Source organism: Lissotriton vulgaris, chromosome 2_1 (assembly GCF_964263255.1).
Source record: "Lissotriton vulgaris chromosome 2_1, aLisVul1.2, whole genome shotgun sequence".
In the NCBI taxonomy this organism is placed as follows: Eukaryota; Metazoa; Chordata; class Amphibia; order Caudata; family Salamandridae; genus Lissotriton; species Lissotriton vulgaris.
The window spans coordinates 2032057706-2032079559 of NC_141687.1; the positions used below are offsets into that span (position 1 = coordinate 2032057706).

A 21854-nucleotide genomic window follows, 5' to 3' on the forward strand; every position below is an offset into this window, starting at 1 on the left:
ACTCATGTTGGCTAAAATGGGCCAACTCACTCACTACAACAGATGTATACTACATAATTGACTCAGCCTTTCTGCAATATGAACTAGAATATCCTCTGATCAGTCCGGCGTCTACACAGCAGGCTCAGATTTTGCCAATGTTGTTGGCTACATCCAGTGCATCATAGTCTGGAGCTAGACGCACATATGCCTTCTTCTCGCCATCTGGCCTGATCAGGGTGTTGACCTTGGCAACATCAATATCATAAAGCTTCTTTACAGCCTGTTTGATCTGGTGCTTGTTAGCCTTGACATCCACAATGAAGACCGGCGTGTTGTTATCTTCAATCTTCTTCATGGCAGACTCCATGGTAAGAGGGAACTTAATAATCGCATAATGGTCAAGTTTGTTCCTACTAGAAGCACTCTTCCTGGGATACTTCCGTTGCATCCTTAACCTCAAGGTCCTCGGCCTCCTGAAAGTGGGGGCTGTCCTAATTTTCTTCTTCTTGTGACTGTGTACCCCCTTAAGAACAGCCTTTTTAGCTTTCAAAGCCTTGGACTTTGCTTCAGTTTTAACCACATCGCTGCTGCCCATTTTCCCCTCCGGTGCTGAAGAATTCAGATTTACATGATTTCATGACGAGCTCAGCTCGTCATCAGCACAGCTCCACTGTGCCTCATGACGAGCTGAGCTCGTCATGAGCATGGAAAGGGTTAACAGGGACAGCTTCCTTCTTGGCCTTCGGTGCCATGTTGGGGGTGAAAGAATATCCTCTGCTTAATGAAATTATGTCTCTAAAACAATATGATTACATCATATATATACTGATGGTTCAGCACAACCTGCTGTAGAGTCAAAACATCAGTAGTCAGCAGCATGAGCTGTTAAAGAGCACATGCAGGGTGGAAAATTGCATCCTGAGAAAACCTGCACTCAGTCACTTGGTGACTGCACTGTGCAGTAGGCCAAACTCAGAGCTCTAATACTGGCACTGGAGAATACAGATCCTGGGTCCCACACAGTCCAAGTGTGTGATTTGTATTACTGTGCCCAGTTGTATAACAAATATTTAAACTGCTGGAGAAAGGATGGATGCAGAATGTATAAAGAGTAAATAATAAAGCACAAAAAACTTTGGGAACAAGTGGCAAAGCTGAAAGAATGCTTGCAACAGGCTCATGTGATTCACACATTGAATCATAAGTGTGTTGGCATACACATTGCAGGGAATTCATTGGCTGATGAAGCCGGAAAAGCAACAGTGTGAACTGATTAACCTGTTCTAGAATGAGGATAGACTCAGACTTATGATGTCTGTCAATGCTGCATGCAAGGACATGGATTTGTCAAAGGCTTTCCACTCAAGTACTCCTACAAGCTAGATGCATAAAAATATACTATTTGCTCATATTCCTGGAGTAGGGTAGAGAATAATACCAGATTCAAATCGCAGGTTAGGATTATCTTTAGCTGCACACAAGGGTCTTGTTTCCGCACATGCAGAGGTGGCTGCTACATATTCACTGTCGCAGCTACGCTACTGGTGGTCAGATTTCTACAAACAGACCAAGGGCTTTGTCCTCATATGTGACATCTGCCAGCAGATGAAGAGCTCCTGGTGCATCTACCACAGACACCTTTACTGATTTAAAACAACACAATGTCTTGTGCCTAATTGGAACATTTAGAGCCGCTGTCATCAGATGGGGCTTACAGGTATATGTCTTACTTATAGTAGATTCCTGTGGGTATCGCCACAGCCATCGGCGGGCGAAATGTTATAAAGGTTCTGCGAGTCTCTTTCAGGACTGTTGGCCTGCTACATTCTGACCACTGTCCGGTCTATGCCTCCAAGGCTTACAAAGTAGCCATGGGAAGTTTGGGGGTGACCCTGTAGTATTCCCTATACCATCTCAAGGGAAATGCAGTTGTGGAAAGAAAAAACGGGACTTAAAGCAGTCTTTAAGAGCTAGTGTATTAGCCTCAGGTTGCAGTTGGGTCCATCATCTATATGGAGTGTAGAGGGCACTTAACAATCTGCCTAGAAAATCCCTTTGTGGTCAGACTCCCTGTGAAATTCTGTTTGGGGTAAAGATGTGCGTTCAAGACCTCGACAGACCCAGGATAGTGGTGGAGGAAACACCATTTGACTTACAAGAATGTCTGGCTGTTTTACAGGCACTGAACATCTTCTGTGATGAACAAGGCATTGTTCAAATATAATGCACTGCCACTGGAGAAGTGAAGGTAGTCCCCGGCGAGGCCTGGCTGGATCCTGAAGGCTGTGAATCTAGTCAGGGGGAAAATTTTGGACAAGAAAGAAGTTGGGTCATCCTACAGAGCCCCTCTACCTGTCCTGGCTGTTGAAGGTACCAAAACTGTATTTCTTCCACCCCTTGCTGGCTGCAAAAGCAAGAGAGTTGTATCCATTGATTTGATCAAACCACAATATGGGGTCTATTAGCATGTCGGGTGGTTCTCCACCGCCCGCATGGCAGTGGTGATCCGCCCGACATTTACCTATGCCCGCATCCCATTTCCCCTGCCATATTACGATGGCGGTGAGTCCGCGGCGGACAGAAAGACCGTCTACCGCTTTTCCGCAGGTCGACTCGTTGACTGGGCGGAAAACATCTCCAATATGGTGGCGTTGTCTGCAAGACACTGCCATCCATATTAGGATTCAGGCAGAGATCAGCCTTTCCTTGGCGGCGTTGCCACCATGGAAAGGCATGCAGTCTTTGGTATTGGGGGCCCATTGCGGGCCCTCAGGGTGTTGGGGGGGGGGTGTGTGGAGTGCACAGGTACCCCCCTGCATTTGCATACACAATGTGGCAGGCACCGTGCGGGATGCCTGCCATTGTGCATGCAAATGCGCAAGGTGCATCCACGGCATTGTGGCGGGCGGTGCTGTGTGCACGGCCCACTATAATGCTGTGCATGGGTGATGCCACCGCGGCGGTGGCATCCTAATTGCCGGTGCAGGACTGCCGCACCACTGGCAACCGGTCCCAGCACCGATAGGGTGGTGGGCGAACGAAAGTCTGCCCGCTATCCTAATAGGGCCCTATGTGTCCGATTCTCAACAGTATGCCACGTGGGCTCCTGGGTAGTAACCTGCTGCCTCTTGCTATCATACAGGAAGTTCTGATGGAAGATTTGATAACTGATGAAGCATCCTTTCCCCAATGGGAGGTTACAATTCCCAAAAATAAAGTGTATCTTCTACGAGTTAACACAGCAACTGTTCACTCAGCTAGTACAGAAACTCAGATTTCAATTCGGAATCCTGTCACGAATCTTGTTTGCATAAACCTACCACAGATCGAGTCATCCAGAGTTCTACAAAACTATAGAGCTGTGAAAAATAGATCATACTGCCTCTGGCTACTTCATCATCTTTGATAACTTTTCCTTGGATTCATCTGATCCACCTTCATCACCATCTCTACCATTTCGGTTGAGACTGTGCGTTTCCCCTCTTGGATGAATAAGACTTAATTTGTGCCTCCATGGTTACACCTCTGGAATACAATTGCATTACTTTTCCTGTATATTTGGATTGGTTTGTGAAAGTCTTCTTCATGCTTCTCAATGAACAGAATCTCCCTGAATGCTGTATTGTACAACTGGTGAACTTGGTTCTCAAACCACACTTGTCATCTCACAAAGAATGAAGAGACCTTCCCCTGGTGAACATTTAGGCTGTTCCCAGTTCCTGACGGTATTGTTTGGGATAGGGTATCATTTGATGTATATGGCCCCACTGAATTTCTACAAATTCCATATTTGTTTAAATTATCCTTAAATGTTATTGTCACCCCTAGTACCATCTCTGATGATTGGGATGTAAACACAGTACGTAAAATGCTAGAAGATCTAGAGCATTCTACTGTTTTTTCATCCGATGAATTGTACAAAGGTATATCTAATTACGATGAAATGTTCTGTTTTCAACATTACGGTCATCATTTCTTGCAAATTAGCAAGTACTCCATGTTCAATTTTTAACTACCCACAAGGGGAACATTGCCCTACACCACCACGGGGTAGTTCAAAGATATTTGAACAGAAGTTTGTTTATTTTTCTGGTTATGATACATGAGACCCAGTGTCTTATTTTTATAAGCTTGCACCATCACCTGCAAAGAAAAATATGCTAACCAACACAAGCATACATATTCTGCTTCTTTTCATTCCCAGTTGTCCACACAAGGGATTGATTTGGGGGGGGGGGAGATTGACAGGTTCAAGGGAATAAGGCTTTATTTAGAGCATGCTTTATACCACAACAAATGATTTTCCTGAATGCAACCATGCAACAAATGTCTTGCCTTGGTTTAGTTAATATAAAATATTTGAATACACCACACATTCCCACATTTGATGTTTTGAAAACTGGCAGTGGTTTACAAAATAGATGGAGGGAACACGTGACATTATGCTACACGATTGAACGTTCATTGCAACAGACAGCAATTTGAAGGGATGGTTAGTGTGGCTGTTTGATACTAACAGATGTCAAGCACAATTCTTGGGTAACACAAGGGCTTTAAAATCAAAAGGCCTTACCTATGTTACATGCAGGCAAACACTTGGGCATGGTGACAATATACAGTGTTGGGAAATTGTGCGTTGATTGGCTTAAATCCATAATGCTGTCCCAGGTGAAACAACAGTTGACCCTTCTTTCCCATGACTTGGCGCTACAGATTTTTTGTTAGGTCCACAAAAACCAGATAAAAAATGCTTCCTGTATGCAATGTACTATGAAAAATATGATAAGTTTCCCAGGAAGAAGATGCTGAAAGACTGCAAGAGATTGGCAGGGCTAATTTAGAGAAGGCTCTCTGGTAGCTAACAATGACTTGCCAACCCTGTCCTCTACAATGTACTCACTGGGTAACATAGTATTGCCAGCAATAGACATCATACAACACGACATGTCCGTATTACGATATGGGCAATCACAACTTAGATCGATATTGCTATTGAGTTCAATGCTTCAGACACTCCATTCTGGCTGCGTATCCTGGATGCATATAAATACTACAAACAAAACAGCAAATACTCATAGCACACAAAGATGCGACATAAACTATGTTACACATGGAGAAATTAGAGAGGTTGCCCTTCACTTTTTCTGAAACACCTTCCGCTGTCTCATTACTCTGCAAAGTTCAACCTTCTATTTTCTATACTGCTTAGAACACCATCAAGTGAGTGGACAGATATGAGGTGTTAGGGGAAGGGTATTTACATAAATATTGGGAATTACCTTGCAAATTTCGCTGTCAAAATAGGAAAAGTTTTTCGCAGTGGTTCAGCCTGGAAAAGTGCTTTTAGTGGCTCCTTAGTGTGCAAGGAGGTTTCACTCCACGGGGCCTGTAAGGCTTTTGTTGCAAACTTACCTTGCTACTTGAAAGGTTCCCCAGTGGCTATGATTTATTCGGTTTTCAAATGACTCTCAAATTGAAGTTATTTGATGTTCAACGATGAAGGTTGCTGCGGGATGAGACTGGGCATCGCCTATCTTGTCATGGTTTTTTTCTTGGTCACTTCATGTACACAGGTATTGTTTCCACCTGCCCGTACAGTTCAGTGGGTGTCACTGTGGCCTTCGATTAATCTTTCAAACATGCATTTTGATGTCCTGAGCAAACTGAAAGCCTTACTGTTTCAGAAAAATGTGCTCTTAAAATCTGCTAAGGAGATGTTTAATCTTCAAGTTGCAAAGTCTTCTTCTGAAATACAGTTGCTATTTCCCACAGCATTTTTGAGAATTGGTGCACCACATTTTAACATGTCTCATATTGGGGGGGTAGCACACTATTTTAAACGTTTTTAGGCTATGGCTTGATTAACACCTTCCAGACAGTTTTCAGAGTCATTCCATCATTTATTCATCCTGTGCTCTGAAGCATTTTTGGCGGTCTTCCGCTGGTCCTTATCCTAATTGTTGGGATTGTGATTTTAATTTTCCTTCTCTGCAACGGATGTCCCATTTCAAGGTCCAAGGGAACTGGTACAACCTGTTCTGTGAATGCATGGTGCAAAGTTTCAGCGCACCTTTGCTTCAGGAATTAAACAAGTATTATTTCTTCTAATTTGGGCCTGTTTGGCTTCACGGTGTACAGCTCGTATTCCTCTGTCTGTTGTGCACTTTTGAGGAGTCCTTAGACTTGTAACTAAGAATACAATCGGTTCAGCCTATGGACATATACGTACTGGTGGACCCTTTAAAGGCCCATTTTTAGTGATGCCCTTTGCATATTCCATTGCTTCTGAAAGAATTCTATAAGCCTTTCTGGGATGCTTCTGCTCCTTGTGAATTGGCTCTTGGCTCTGGTCCTGCAGACTTTCCACTGGCTGTGGTCACTCCTGCAGCGGCTGTTGTGGAAGTTGGATGGAAACGCATGTGCTCCATGAACCTGCTCCAAGGTGTGCTTCTAGGATCATTGTTTTCAGCTGCTGGGAACAGAAGTGTTTCGTCTACCACTTGGAACACAGAAACAATTGGCTATTCCATTGATGGGAACATTTTGATTCAGCCTGTTTTTTAATATCCTAAATTCTTTTTAAAGTTTGAGTTTTATTCGCTTTTATATTTTTAAGCAGTGGTTTTCTGTATACTTTGGTTTTCAAATTGTATGATTGCTTTTTAAAAATGTTTTAAATATAGTTTAGATTTTAGTGCCTTTTATATAAACCCCCAGTATTGCTATGGCTAGCTTTCTTGTTATTTAGATAGCTTTGTGAAGTGTGATCCTGAGACTTTACCTCGCAGAAGACATTTGCCCGATACATAGGGCTAAGGCTCTGCAGTCTAGGGGGCTATGGAAGGGAAGGTATTTAAGCTTGAGGATGGTAAACCTGTGACTTATTTCCAATTGTTTTGCATGCAGCTTTGAGGTTGATTTTCTTGGACCTGTGTGGGTTTGGGACAAACTCCTTTAGTATAGGGGCAGCGAGAGAAGTGGGTTGATGGGATTGGAGCCAAGGGAGCAGATTGTCATATAATTTCTTTTGTAGGTATATCGTGGGAGGGAAATTGGGGGGGGGGTGTAAGTTTGCGGGTTGTCTACTTTATTTCTGCTGCAGGGTCTGTCCCCAGACGCCAGCAGCAGGATTGAACATCTGGATTGTCAGACACTCTTTGTGAAGTGGGCGGAACGTCCAGCTAGGGATGGCAGCCATGGCAGGAATCTGGGATTTCACAAGTCTCTATATAAGATCACTTAGGCAGGAAAGGAGGGAAGGCTTTTGAAGAAGCTCATTCCCTATATAAATAAGCTTCTGGAGTGTGAGAAATGTCCAGATGTTCTGTTTCGTCATCTAGGGAGAAATTACCTGGTAGTGAAAAAGGATTTGGCACGTATTAAGGCCATGAAGGAGGACCTAAAGGATACATGCAGATTATGGGCTAGATGCCATACAGTGTGGACCAAATTAATTCCCAGGAGAGAATGGCGTGTGGTGTTCAAGCCAGCAGCCATAGATAAGGCATGGGGGAAACTAAACAAATAAATGCTCTTGTTATGCAGGGGCTCTGGTATTGGTAGGATAGATCATACTGATCTCAGCTAGGAAGATGTTGAATTTTTCAGAGGTCATGGGGAACATCTCTAATTTATTAGAATGGAGCTATACCTACTGGTCATTCAGTGAGGGTGTACATTTTCCTTAGACTTTACAGGGAGCCTGGGGTGGGAGTGGGGGGGCAGAGAAAGGAGGGGGGAGGGTGGGAGAGCTACTTCCCCCAATTTTTTCCCCTCCCTCTTTCTCTGGGGGCGGTTGGCTGAGAAGTCACCATGATTTACAGAAATTAGTTTGTCAGCGGCAGTTCCGGCTGAAATGGAACAGGTAGGCACGTTCACGCCTGGACGATATAGGAAGTTCAAGGTTAGGAAGGAAGTTGAATGTGGTTCACAGGGTAATTGCGGTAGGAAAACGGAAGGGATTTTAGAGTTCCCAGTTACAGTTGATTGGCTCTGATGCAAGTATTTTATTGAGGTTTTAAAATTGTCATGGGTAGCGGTATGTTAGGAGTGAGGGTAGCTTATCATAGGTGATTAAAGATCTATAGTGATGTCAAAGTATTTTAAGGGAAAGGTGTAATGTGCACCACCTGTTTCCATAAACAAAAACTGTTGTCAGTGATCTGTGCTGTTCTTCTCTTCCCCAAAGTTAGCTGTGTCACAACAGAGGCAGAAACTCATCACACGAGCTCACAGAACAGCGTAACCCCTCACAACAGAGTACACAACTATAATATGGTTACTTACAAGCAGAATTGGAAACACAAAATGGATTGAATGTTTTCTCCAGAGAAACGAGTTTCAGGGTGAATTCTGAATGTGTGAAAAGTAGTAAAAAGCTCACTAGAACAAGCTACAAATCAGGGAAGCCTTTATACCTCAATTTTATGTAGTCTAAGATGCCAAATGGTGGTATTACATTGTATATACATTTAATTTGGAGGTCACATGCCTTGTAGTATCTCCAAAGATTCCTAGAAGGGAAAGCTAGGCTTCTGCAATGCTATTTTGAATGGGAATCCATAGAGCAGGAATCTTTTTTCCAGCACTCTGGGGAAATCAACAAAACTCCTGCCCAGTCTCCAGACCTGTCCCTCCTCCACAGGCATGTGCACTTATAATAACTGATACTCATGTAAAGCTTAATACTGTACTAAATCGATTATTACATTTGGAAGGAGTGACCATACCACTTAATATGCATTGTTTTAGTATATATTAGTTCACTGAGAAAACTATACTCAATCTCTGGTAGCAATAGCACAAGTGAAAATGCATAAGTTCAAGGTGCACTACACAATATTAGAAGTAAAACCTCTAATGCCATTTCCCAAAAAAATTGAAAAATCATGAATGATTAAAGACTAATTAATGTAACAGAAGTGCTAGAGTTTTATGGTTTTATTGCAATAAACATAAAAAACCCTGCAACACTACAATTAAAGTCTATATTTGCAGTAGTTCGGCACCTGGGTGTAATTTCAAGCTAACTGCAATAGAACAGGGTTCAAGCACAATTTGTAGGTCTCATTGGTTAAATGTGTTACATCTGGACTTGGGTTTCAATTTCTGGCAGCCGGGCATGGTATCAGGTTCTGAACCTGTGGAAAGTCCCTTGAAGGGGGATTCTATTTTTAGAGCCCCCTCTGAAGCCTTACGTTTTGTCACCAAACCTCAGAGTATGTCAAAGCTGTGTTTCTCAGTCACTCAGATTAATTTGATGCCTTACCCTGGTCCCAAACCCAACATTGAAATTCTTGACTTAATTTAAGATCTTATACTTTTAAAGCAGTGATCCCACTGCTTTGCCAAACCTGCAGAACCCCCACCCCATTTAGAGTTGGGGGAACAGCTGGATTACCATCAGCTGCATAAATGGTAACCCCTGATACGGCGGTCCGTCCAACATAAAATAGCTGAGTTATCATGATAGTCACTCTGCCCTATTGGGGGTACAGCAACTGCTACTCATTTTTCAATGTTTGGTCTGCTATACGAGCCAAGTAAGTAATGTTCTGAAAAAGTGAGAATAGTCCTGATTTGCATGGAGAAAAATCCCTACATATTGGGTGTTAGACATGACAGTCTTGAGTGGTCTTCCATCAAACCTTTTGCCTCTCTTCCTTCCTTTTACTGGACTTCATTTTTCTTTTGGCCTTAGCAATCTGTGCCCTTTACCACCTCTAGACAGTGCTAAAGTGTGTATGTTAACTCCCCCAAACATGGTTAAATTGGTTCATCCCAATTGCATATTTAATTTACTTAGAAGTCATTTGTATAGTAGCATACCATATAACCAGGGCCTGTAAATTAAATTTTACCAGTGGACCGGCAGCTACCCTTTTAAGCAGTACCTAACACATAGCCCAGGCCTACCACTGCAGCCTAAATGGAGTTTTTAAACTGCGATGTTAACTTAGCAAGAAAACACGCTCGCCAAGCCTTACATTTCCTTTTTATTACATTTAAGACAACCTTAAAGTGGGACCCAGGCATCCCATAGGGCAGGGTGCTGTGTAATTAGAAGGCTGGACATGCACTTTTAGGTTTTACATGTCCTGGTAGTCAAAAACTCTAAAACGTTTTTTCACTACTGTGAGACCTATCCCTTACATAGATTAACATTGGAGATTCCTTATTACATTTTATAAGCTGTAACTTTCTATGGGAACAGGTTGTTATATCATGTTTGGTGTCTTTCGAATTGTAATGAAAAACCGTATTTATTGTTAAAGTCCGTTTTTTATTACAATTTTGAAAATGCCACGTTTATAAATTTCACTATGAGGGGTGGATCTCCACACCTGTGTAATCTTAATCAAAGAATGAGTTTCACCTAAATTAGAGACAATGTAAAGGTGTGTGTTTGCGTGCGTACACGTAAATTTGGGAGAATACACTGCTCCCAAAGTGTTACTACAATTTTCGGACCAGACTCCTTGGAACCCAAAGACTTTGTGTAGCACTGCTTATGGCTACTAATGCCTATTCGCTTACATACAAACGTAATCAAAATTCAATTTCAAAATGATACTATATAATCATCAATTGTTTCTTCGCATCAAGTCGATTTACTTTCACTTTTATTTGATTATGAAAATCCAAAGGTTGTTAGGAGTGTTACATTCACTGTGCATCAGAGCTCACTCCCTAATTCAATTAACACAAAACAATAGTTCAATCAACATAATAAGCCACAAACATAAATGAATGAAAAAGATGTTTTAGAAATAAATCCCAATGCATTTCGTGTTCATCCTGAACCCTTCATCGGGGGATGCTCAATGACAATAAACATATATGATATTATGATTCTTAGTGATATTCTTCTTAGTTGATTGTGTCCAAATCTACAACACAAAACATGATTAAGGGTCATTCTGTAATGGTATACATATAGATAATACCATGTACCAATCACCAAAAGGTGCTTGAGGCTTGCAAAAAAAAAAACGAATTGAGGTTGAAAAGATGAGAGATTGGAATTCTGAAAACAAAATATCATGAAGAAACAGAAATTGTGAAAAAACAGCAAAGATGTGCATAACTACAGTAGTGAAAAAGAGTGGTTAAAAGACAATGCCACCTTCATTCATAGAAACACTATTTTAGCTCGTATTCTAATCCAAGGTGCTCTCACGACTGTGAAAAACCATGCCTCGCAAGTTTCAAATACCTGGAATGAAAGGTCAGCAAGAACTGCACCTAAAATTACGACCAAAAGGCAAACAATGAATTACCTTTACTAGGTATAATGAAGGTAACCTGCCGTTTGTGCAAAATATGATATGCTGTTACCTCATACCTGTAAGAAGAGGGACTTTTTACAGCCCCTAAGCCAAATGCACAGCTCTGTGCCGCAATTTAGCGTGCACTTTTGATTCACATTCCTTTGTCAACTCTTAAGTTTATAGTCCGTTTTAGTCCATATATTGATTCCTTATTTTAACATTTAATTCATTGTTTTCTCTTCAGTCCACCAATCGGGTACAGGTGCCAATTTTCAAATTTCTAACATTCTGACTGTGCCAATCCAGGCTTCTTCGAAAGAATGCGATAGATGCAAGAAGTCCTTCGCAAGTAGTCGTTTATTATGCTGTTAAAAAACCCAATGCATTTCGGGCATCCATGTGCCCTTCTTCGGGGGTCACTACAAATTAATCACAGTACAAACATATTATTATACAATTAATATCTCAAAGACACCACATTACAACATCATCTCGTTTCTGGGCTTAATCAACCATAGTCCTGACGTTACTCCCAAGTGCACTATATTCATGTGTCTGCCATGCTTCTACTGGGGCCAACATGCAGCTTATCCTCGATAAACAGGGTATGAATCTAATTTTTCGACAGCGTCTGTGTCCTACAATTGCTCATAGTCATTTACCCTCCCACCAACGTAGGCGCGATGCGTCCCTTTAACCATCTGTATTAAACATACTTTCCAGGTGGATCAACCCTTGCGCGCTGCCTTGCACTAAAGCTGGAGCTGTTCGACATGTGCTATATTAGCTAAAGTTGTTTTACTTGAAAGTACAAAGCGTGCATTCCCTCTTACACCCTATTCAGATTGCTAAACAAGCAAATCCTCCTTCCGCCATCGCTTACCTAAAACAACGATCTACATGCGTCTAGCGTCCTCGTCCTGGTTCTTCAACCGGTCTAACGAGTCATTCACCGCCCTCGTTTTTAAACCCTCCTCCCTAGTATTCTCCCTCCCAATTCGCCCATAATCAGAAACACTCCCTGATACGTCATAACCATAGGCTCTTAGTGCACCACGTTTCCCAGAATACATCATGTGCAATGTTTACAATGTCCGTGTATATACAATATTAAAAAATCATTGTTTCATATCCATTCGGTTCTAAAAACTTGCCGAATGCATACATGTGATTGAACATTCTGCGAGGGACTCCGATGTTAACTCCGATTGTATGAAACATTTAACGATCTTCTTTCACTCCATTTTTTTACTTTCTTGAACGGGTGCAATCCCTGGGTAGGGCTGAAGTTACGAAAGTTTTTTGAAAGTGGAGGGATGCACACCAGCTTTAACAAACATATTGTATTCATCAATTATAATCCGCCTTAGTATGAATTGCGTGCAAATAAGTTTTTGAGGCCTGCTCTGCTGCCACTCGTTAAGAAAACATGTAAGAAGAGGGACTTTTTACAGCCCCTAAGCCAAATGCACAGCTCTGTGCCGCAATTTAGCGTGCACTTTTGATTCACATTCCTTTGTCAACTCTTAAGTTTATAGTCCGTTTTAGTCCATATATTGATTCCTTATTTTAACATTTAATTCATTGTTTTCTCTTCAGTCCACCAATCGGGTACAGGTGCCAATTTTCAAATTTCTAACATTCTGACTGTGCCAATCCAGGCTTCTTCGAAAGAATGCGATAGATGCAAGAAGTCCTTCGCAAGTAGTCGTTTATTATGCTGTTAAAAAACCCAATGCATTTCGGGCCTCCATGTGCCCTTCTTCGGGGGTCACTACAAATTAATCACAGTACAAACATATTATTATACAATTAATATCTCAAAGACACCACATTACAACATCATCTCGTTTCTGGGCTTAATCAACCATAGTCCTGACGTTACTCCCAAGTGCACTATATTCATGTGTCTGCCATGCTTCTACTGGGGCCAACATGCAGCTTATCCTCGATAAACAGGGTATGAATCTAATTTTTCGACAGCGTCTGTGTCCTACAATTGCTCATAGTCATTTACCCTCCCACCAACGTAGGCGCGATGCGTCCCTTTAACCATCTGTATTAAACATACTTTCTAGGTGGATCAACCCTTGCGCGCTGCCTTGCACTAAAGCTGGAGCTGTTCGACATGTGCTATATTAGCTAAAGTTGTTTTACTTGAAAGTACAAAGCGTGCATTCCCTCTTACACCCTATTCAGATTGCTAAACAAGCAAATCCTCCTTCCGCCATCGCTTACCTAAAACAACGATCTACATGCGTCTAGCGTCCTCGTCCTGGTTCTTCAACCGGTCTAACGAGTCATTCACCGCCCTCGTTTTTAAACCCTCCTCCCTAGTATTCTCCCTCCCAATTCGCCCATAATCAGAAACACTCCCTGATACGTCATAACCATAGGCTCTTAGTGCACCACGTTTCCCAGAATACATCATGTGCAATGTTTACAATGTCCGTGTATATACAATATTAAAAAATCATTGTTTCATATCCATTCGGTTCTAAAAACTTGCCGAATGCATACATGTGATTGAACATTCTGCGAGGGACTCCGATGTTAACTCCGATTGTATGAAACATTTAACGATCTTCTTTCACTCCATTTTTTTACTTTCTTGAACGGGTGCAATCCCTGGGTAGGGCTGAAGTTACGAAAGTTTTTTGAAAGTGGAGGGATGCACACCAGCTTTAACAAACATATTGTATTCATCAATTATAATCCGCCTTAGTATGAATTGCGTGCAAATAAGTTTTTGAGGCCTGCCCTGCTGCCACTCGTTAAGAAAACATGTAAGAAGAGGGACTTTTTACAGCCCCTAAGCCAAATGCACAGCTCTGTGCCGCAATTTAGCGTGCACTTTTGATTCACATTCCTTTGTCAACTCTTAAGTTTATAGTCCGTTTTAGTCCATATATTGATTCCTTATTTTAACATTTAATTCATTGTTTTCTCTTCAGTCCACCAATCGGGTACAGGTGCCAATTTTCAAATTTCTAACATTCTGACTGTGCCAATCCAGGCTTCTTCGAAAGAATGCGATAGATGCAAGAAGTCCTTCGCAAGTAGTCGTTTATTATGCTGTTAAAAAACCCAATGCATTTCGGGCCTCCATGTGCCCTTCTTCGGGGGTCACTACAAATTAATCACAGTACAAACATATTATTATACAATTAATATCTCAAAGACACCACATTACAACATCATCTCGTTTCTGGGCTTAATCAACCATAGTCCTGACGTTACTCCCAAGTGCACTATATTCATGTGTCTGCCATGCTTCTACTGGGGCCAACATGCAGCTTATCCTCGATAAACAGGGTATGAATCTAATTTTTCGACAGCGTCTGTGTCCTACAATTGCTCATAGTCATTTACCCTCCCACCAACGTAGGCGCGATGCGTCCCTTTAACCATCTGTATTAAACATACTTTCTAGGTGGATCAACCCTTGCGCGCTGCCTTGCACTAAAGCTGGAGCTGTTCGACATGTGCTATATTAGCTAAAGTTGTTTTACTTGAAAGTACAAAGCGTGCATTCCCTCTTACACCCTATTCAGACACATGAATATAGTGCACTTGGGAGTAACGTCAGGACTATGGTTGATTAAGCCCAGAAACGAGATGATGTTGTAATGTGGTGTCTTTGAGATATTAATTGTATAATAATATGTTTGTACTGTGATTAATTTGTAGTGACCCCCGAAGAAGGGCACATGGAGGCCCGAAATGCATTGGGTTTTTTAACAGCATAATAAACGACTACTTGCGAAGGACTTCTTGCATCTATCGCATTCTTTCGAAGAAGCCTGGATTGGCACAGTCAGAATGTTAGAAATTTGAAAATTGGCACCTGTACCCGATTGGTGGACTGAAGAGAAAACAATGAATTAAATGTTAAAATAAGGAATCAATATATGGACTAAAACGGACTATAAACTTAAGAGTTGACAAAGGAATGTGAATCAAAAGTGCACGCTAAATTGCGGCACAGAGCTGTGCATTTCGCTTAGGGGCTGTAAAAAGTCCCTCTTCTTACATGTTTTCTTAACGAGTGGCAGCAGGGCAGGCCTCAAAAACTTATTTGCACGCAATTCATACTAAGGCGGATTATAATTGATGAATACAATATGTTTGTTAAAGCTGGTGTGCATCCCTCCACTTTCAAAAAACTTTCGTAACTTCAGCCCTACCCAGGGATTGCACCCGTTCAAGAAAGTAAAAAAATGGAGTGAAAGAAGATCGTTAAATGTTTCATACAATCGGAGTTAACATCGGAGTCCCTCGCAGAATGTTCAATCACATGTATGCATTCGGCAAGTTTTTAGAACCGAATGGATATGAAACAATGATTTTTTAATATTGTATATACACGGACATTGTAAACATTGCACATGATGTATTCTGGGAAACGTGGTGCACTAAGAGCCTATGGTTATGACGTATCAGGGAGTGTTTCTGATTATGGGCGAATTGGGAGGGAGAATACTAGGGAGGAGGGTTTAAAAACGAGGGCGGTGAATGACTCGTTAGACCGGTTGAAGAACCAGGACGAGGAAGCTAGACGCATGTAGATCGTTGTTTTAGGTAAGCGATGGCGGAAGGAGGATTTGCTTGTTTAGCAATCTGAATAGGGTGTAAGAGGGAATGCACGCTTTGTACTTTCAAGTAAAACAACTTTAGCTAATATAGCACATGTCGAACAGCTCCAGCTTTAGTGCAAGGCAGCGCGCAAGGGTTGATCCACCTAGAAAGTATGTTTAATACAGATGGTTAAAGGGACGCATCGCGCCTACGTTGGTGGGAGGGTAAATGACTATGAGTAATTGTAGGACACAGACGCTGTCGAAAAATTAGATTCATACCCTGTTTATCGAGGATAAGCTGCATGTTGGCCCCAGTAGAAGCATGGCAGACACATGAATATAGTGCACTTGGGAGTAACGTCAGGACTATGGTTGATTAAGCCCAGAAACGAGATGATGTTGTAATGTGGTGTCTTTGAGATATTAATTGTATAATAATATGTTTGTACTGTGATTAATTTGTAGTGACCCCCGAAGAAGGGCACATGGAGGCCCGAAATGCATTAGGTTTTTTAACAGCATAATAAACGACTACTTGCGAAGGACTTCTTGCATCTATCGCATTCTTTCGAAGAAGCCTGGATTGGCGTCAGAATGTTAGAAATTTGAAAATTGGCACCTGTACCCGATTGGTGGACTGAAGAGAAAACAATGAATTAAATGTTAAAATAAGGAATCAATATATGGACTAAAACGGACTATAAACTTAAGAGTTGACAAAGGAATGTGAATCAAAAGTGCACGCTAAATTGCGGCACAGAGCTGTGCATTTGGCTTAGGGGCTGTAAAAAGTCCCTCTTCTTACATGTTTTCTTAACGAGTGGCAGCAGGGCAGGCCTCAAAAACTTATTTGCACGCAATTCATACTAAGGCGGATTATAATTGATGAATACAATATGTTTGTTAAAGCTGGTGTGCATCCCTCCACTTTCAAAAAACTTTCGTAACTTCAGCCCTACCCAGGGATTGCACCCGTTCAAGAAAGTAAAAAAATGGAGTGAAAGAAGATCGTTAAATGTTTCATACAATCGGAGTTAACATCGGAGTCCCTCGCAGAATGTTCAATCACATGTATGCATTCGGCAAGTTTTTAGAACCGAATGGATATGAAACAATGATTTTTTAATATTGTATATACACGGACATTGTAAACATTGCACATGATGTATTCTGGGAAACGTGGTGCACTAAGAGCCTATGGTTATGACGTATCAGGGAGTGTTTCTGATTATGGGCGAATTGGGAGGGAGAATACTAGGGAGGAGGGTTTAAAAACGAGGGCGGTGAATGACTCGTTAGACCGGTTGAAGAACCAGGACGAGGACGCTAGACGCATGTAGATCGTTGTTTTAGGTAAGCGATGGCGGAAGGAGGATTTGCTTGTTTAGCAATCTGAATAGGGTGTAAGAGGGAATGCACGCTTTGTACTTTCAAGTAAAACAACTTTAGCTAATATAGCACATGTCGAACAGCTCCAGCTTTAGTGCAAGGCAGCGCGCAAGGGTTGATCCACCTAGAAAGTATGTTTAATACAGATGGTTAAAGGGACGCATCGCGCCTACGTTGGTGGGAGGGTAAATGACTATGAGCAATTGTAGGACACAGACGCTGTCGAAAAATTAGATTCATACCCTGTTTATCGAGGATAAGCTGCATGTTGGCCCCAGTAGAAGCATGGCAGACACATGAATATAGTGCACTTGGGAGTAACGTCAGGACTATGGTTGATTAAGCCCAGAAACGAGATGATGTTGTAATGTGGTGTCTTTGAGATATTAATTGTATAATAATATGTTTGTACTGTGATTAATTTGTAGTGACCCCCGAAGAAGGGCACATGGAGGCCCGAAATGCATTGGGTTTTTTAACAGCATAATAAACGACTACTTGCGAAGGACTTCTTGCATCTATCGCATTCTTTCGAAGAAGCCTGGATTGGCACAGTCAGAATGTTAGAAATTTGAAAATTGGCACCTGTACCCGATTGGTGGACTGAAGAGAAAACAATGAATTAAATGTTAAAATAAGGAATCAATATATGGACTAAAACGGACTATAAACTTAAGAGTTGACAAAGGAATGTGAATCAAAAGTGCACGCTAAATTGCGGCACAGAGCTGTGCATTTGGCTTAGGGGCTGTAAAAAGTCCCTCTTCTTACATGTTTTCTTAACGAGTGGCTGCAGGGCAGGCCTCAAAAACTTATTTGCACGCAATTCATACTAAGGCGGATTATAATTGATGAATACAATATGTTTGTTAAAGCTGGTGTGCATCCCTCCACTTTCAAAAAACTTTCGTTACCTCATACCTGCCATATAATCAAGGTGTTTGAATCTTTGAAACGATGAGTTCTGTGTAAGTGAAAGAAACCAAATACCCAATTGTAAATATTCTGCTGTTGAAGTATGGTTATGTATGTGCATCGATTTCCCCAGCGTCTTACCTCGGGATATGCGTGCTGCTTACGATCCTGATTCTGTTAATGGGCCGTCAGCTCGAAATTCTCTATCTGAAGATAAATAAATGAAGTCAAGACTTACATGTTGCACCGGCTATGTGTCAACAAATCGTGAAATAACCAAATTCAATTGCTGCGTTAACGCTCAACTTATGATCACAAACAAAGCGTCCTGTTCTCGCCGGGCGTCACACCAAAATCACGTGTGTGCGTCCCGGCCAATCCCCGTATCTATAAGCCACGAAAATAAACACAAAGTACAGTATCCTTCTGAGCTTTGCTCATCATCCCATGAAAACGGAAAGTGGACTAAAAGTTCTCCCTCAATGAAATCGGCCCAAACTTTATTTAAAAGCTTTAGGCAAACACAGTCCTGCCATCTACCTCAAAGCGACCTCGTTGAGCTAAATCCCAAAGAAAAGGACTTAAGAAAAGAAATAGTAAGAAAAACGTAAAGACATGCAATATTAAAGAGTGAGAGAGAAGTAAAAAAATGAGAATGAAAGTAAGAGTAAAAAATAAAAAATAAATAAAGGATAAATAATAGGTAAAATGTAAAATAAGATGCAACAAGGCAAGCCCCTTACAGTCTAATGTATCATTCAAAAGTATACCTTTATAAAAAACATAGAAGTTCATAATGATCGTTGAGGCCCCTAGGGATTACAGTCCAAACATTTTAATCAAGTGTGTCTCGCTTCGCGCTAGCGCTGTATTGAAGTCCATGCCACTGCATGTTGTGATATGCTCAAGAATAGTGAAACGTAATTGTGGTATGGTATGTGATGTGTTTATCCAATGTGTAACCAAAGAAGAGTTCATGTTTTTATTGCAAATACGACTTTTGTGTTCCACTACCTGAGTTTTTTTTCAGAAATGTAGGATGTCCTAATATGTAGAATTTCTTTAATCACTGACTGTTTATATATACGGTAATTTGTTTTCCTGTATTATGTTCTTTAATCGTTTGGCATCTAGAACATCGTGAGTAGAATTCCTTCTCTCGATGGTTGTATCGGAGAGTCCTTCCTCTGTGTTTATTGCCATATTAGTAATAGTCCTTCCTTTAGTTAAAAAATGTAACTTCAGGACACCTAGGTTAGTAGTCCCGTTTCTATTTTTTCTAACTAATTAGGCGGAGGCGTTCCTTGAATCCTTAGTGTGGTATTTATATCACCTGCCGTACACGGCAATCTTGATCATTCCTCCCCGCCGTTTTTTCCTCGATGGACTCGTACGTCGTGTGCCTGCTGCCTTGAGAGCATTTTCCTGCTCTTACTTCGCATCTGAAGGTAAGCGATCTTCGATACGGCTCCTTTCCCCCTCTTGAGGCCACTATCTTGAGGCAAGAAGTAATGGCTATTGAATACCAATAAGACACCATTTAATCTATGAGCCTTTCCGTTTTACTGGCCTCTGATCAGCTTAATAAGGATGTGTGCTTTTACGCCTCTTTTCTTTATTCCCCTTTTTTAGTTTGCCTTCCGGGAGGAGGCTTTTAAAGATCGTTATGCGGTATTCAAGGTGTCTCATTCAATATCAGTACGCAGACGTAAAGAAGACACGGCTCCGTTTTTAAAGGTATATCCCCTCACGTTAGGGCACCGTTTTTCCTTCTTTTGTAGCCCCGTGGGTCCTGAATTGGTTCTATTTTATTTATTTTTTGCAGGAATCCTCCTATAATATTTATCGATGCCTTGGAGTTATTACCACATCTGTGGCATTACGTATAGAAGCTTTGCCGCCTAATTTTCTGTATATCAGGTATGTAGGTACACGACTGCAAATTAGCTTCTTACCTGTTCATTGGGAGGTTGAGTGCCCCCTTTTCTTTCCTCTGCCCCTTCCCCTTCCCTTATTGTTCTGCCATCATATACTTAGAGTAGAAAAGAATAGCCTTTGCAGCTAGTAAATATATCGCCATTCAAGAAACTCCTGACTTTTGATATCATTGCATCTAATTTATATGATTGTAATGCATTGCTATGTGAGCTCCACGAAAAAATTCATCATTTTGAGTCTTATCTTTTTCCCTCGAACGGAACGCATTTTTGTTAGCTTGGTATTAAGATGTAGACTGTGAGGGTAGCAGTGTAGATATATTAACTGTGCTCCACGATGCTACTCATAGTATTGACCCAGATATAACTCAGATTGGACTGAACAACTTCTGAAACCTTTTTGATAAATGCTACCTCACTATGGCTGATATTTATTAATCTACATGCCCTCCAACTGTGCATTCATTTGGCATCCATTGTTCGGGTAACTTAGGTTGCCCCTGTACCTGACAGGTTGCACTTATAGGATTGCATTTTTAATTTTGGTATTTTGTACGTTCTAGGACCATATCTGTTCCGGCCATTATTTTGCGAGTTTGCAAGATCTTTTTGATTGTATCCAATATAAAAGTCGGGTACCCTCCTTAAAACAGTGAGTCTGATCCAATGATTTTGAATATAGCCAATGTAAGCTTACATAGGAAAAAATTGTTAAATGTTTATTGTTAAGAACTAATATAATTATCAGAAAAATAAGTTTAAGTGTCCCTATGTTGTAGCAATCCTCCTTGTCTGATGATCATCATTTTGTCACTTATTGTATTTTCTCACCTGCTCTTTAGTTTAGAAATGAGTACTGCACAATCTTGTTAATATGGCTTTACCATGTTTGCTGTGGAAACAAGATAAAAGATGAAATAAGTTGACAGCGAAAAATGTCCATTTTTTAGAATATGTTGGTTTTATTCACAAAAGATGTATTTTTCAAATGTAATTTTCATGTGTTATATTAAATTTTTGTATATATTGTAAAAGGAATTCTCTTCATATGTATATTTCAGATATCACTGTGTGGCTCCTGAAGAAGGCGTTGTCTACGCCGAAACGCGCTTCATGTTTCACTCGCCACAGTGTTGTCTCTCTTGGACACCAATGATATTAATTTGCTGGGGTGTTCTTTATATGATTAAATAATATTTGTATGAAGTGTATGTTTTTTAACTAATCTTATTACCATACAGTGGTTGCTTAGTCAGTTATCTGTATGATTTTTAACTATGTTCATTAAAATCATGATTGTTTTTATTTTAAATTTTCTCTGAATGATTTTTCGCTGTCACTTTTTGTTACTTGTTTGCCCATTTGTTGACTGCCTAGGAATTTTTGTTCATACAGGTATGAGGTAATAGCATATCATGTTTTGCACAAACGGCAGGTTACCTTCATTATACCTAGTAGAGGTGATTCATTGTTTGCCTTTTGGTTGTAATTTTAGGTTGAGTTCTTGCTGAGCTTACATTCCAGGTATTGGAAACTTGTGAGGCATGGTCTTTCACAGTCGTGAGAGCACCTTGGATTAGAATACGAGCTGAAATAGTGTTTCTATGAATGAAGGTGGCGTTGTCTTTTCACCACTCTTTTTCACTACTGTAGTTATGCACATCTTTGCTGTTTTTTCACAATTTCTGTTTCTTCATGATTTTTTGTTTTCAGAATTCCAATCTCTCATCTTTTCAACCTCAATTCGTTTTTTTTGCAAGCCTCAAGCACCTTTTGGTGAT

General features: G+C 40.9%; 1 protein-coding gene and 1 pseudogene across 1 annotated transcript in view; one reads left to right on the top strand and one right to left on the bottom strand.

Moving 5' to 3' along the window:
* ATP8B4 (ATPase phospholipid transporting 8B4 (putative)) overlaps positions 1-21854 on the top strand; it is a 3619152-nt gene that overhangs the window by 897378 nt on the left and 2699920 nt on the right. The window lies entirely within an intron of this gene.
* Positions 125-577, bottom strand: LOC147733695 (large ribosomal subunit protein uL23 pseudogene; annotated as a pseudogene).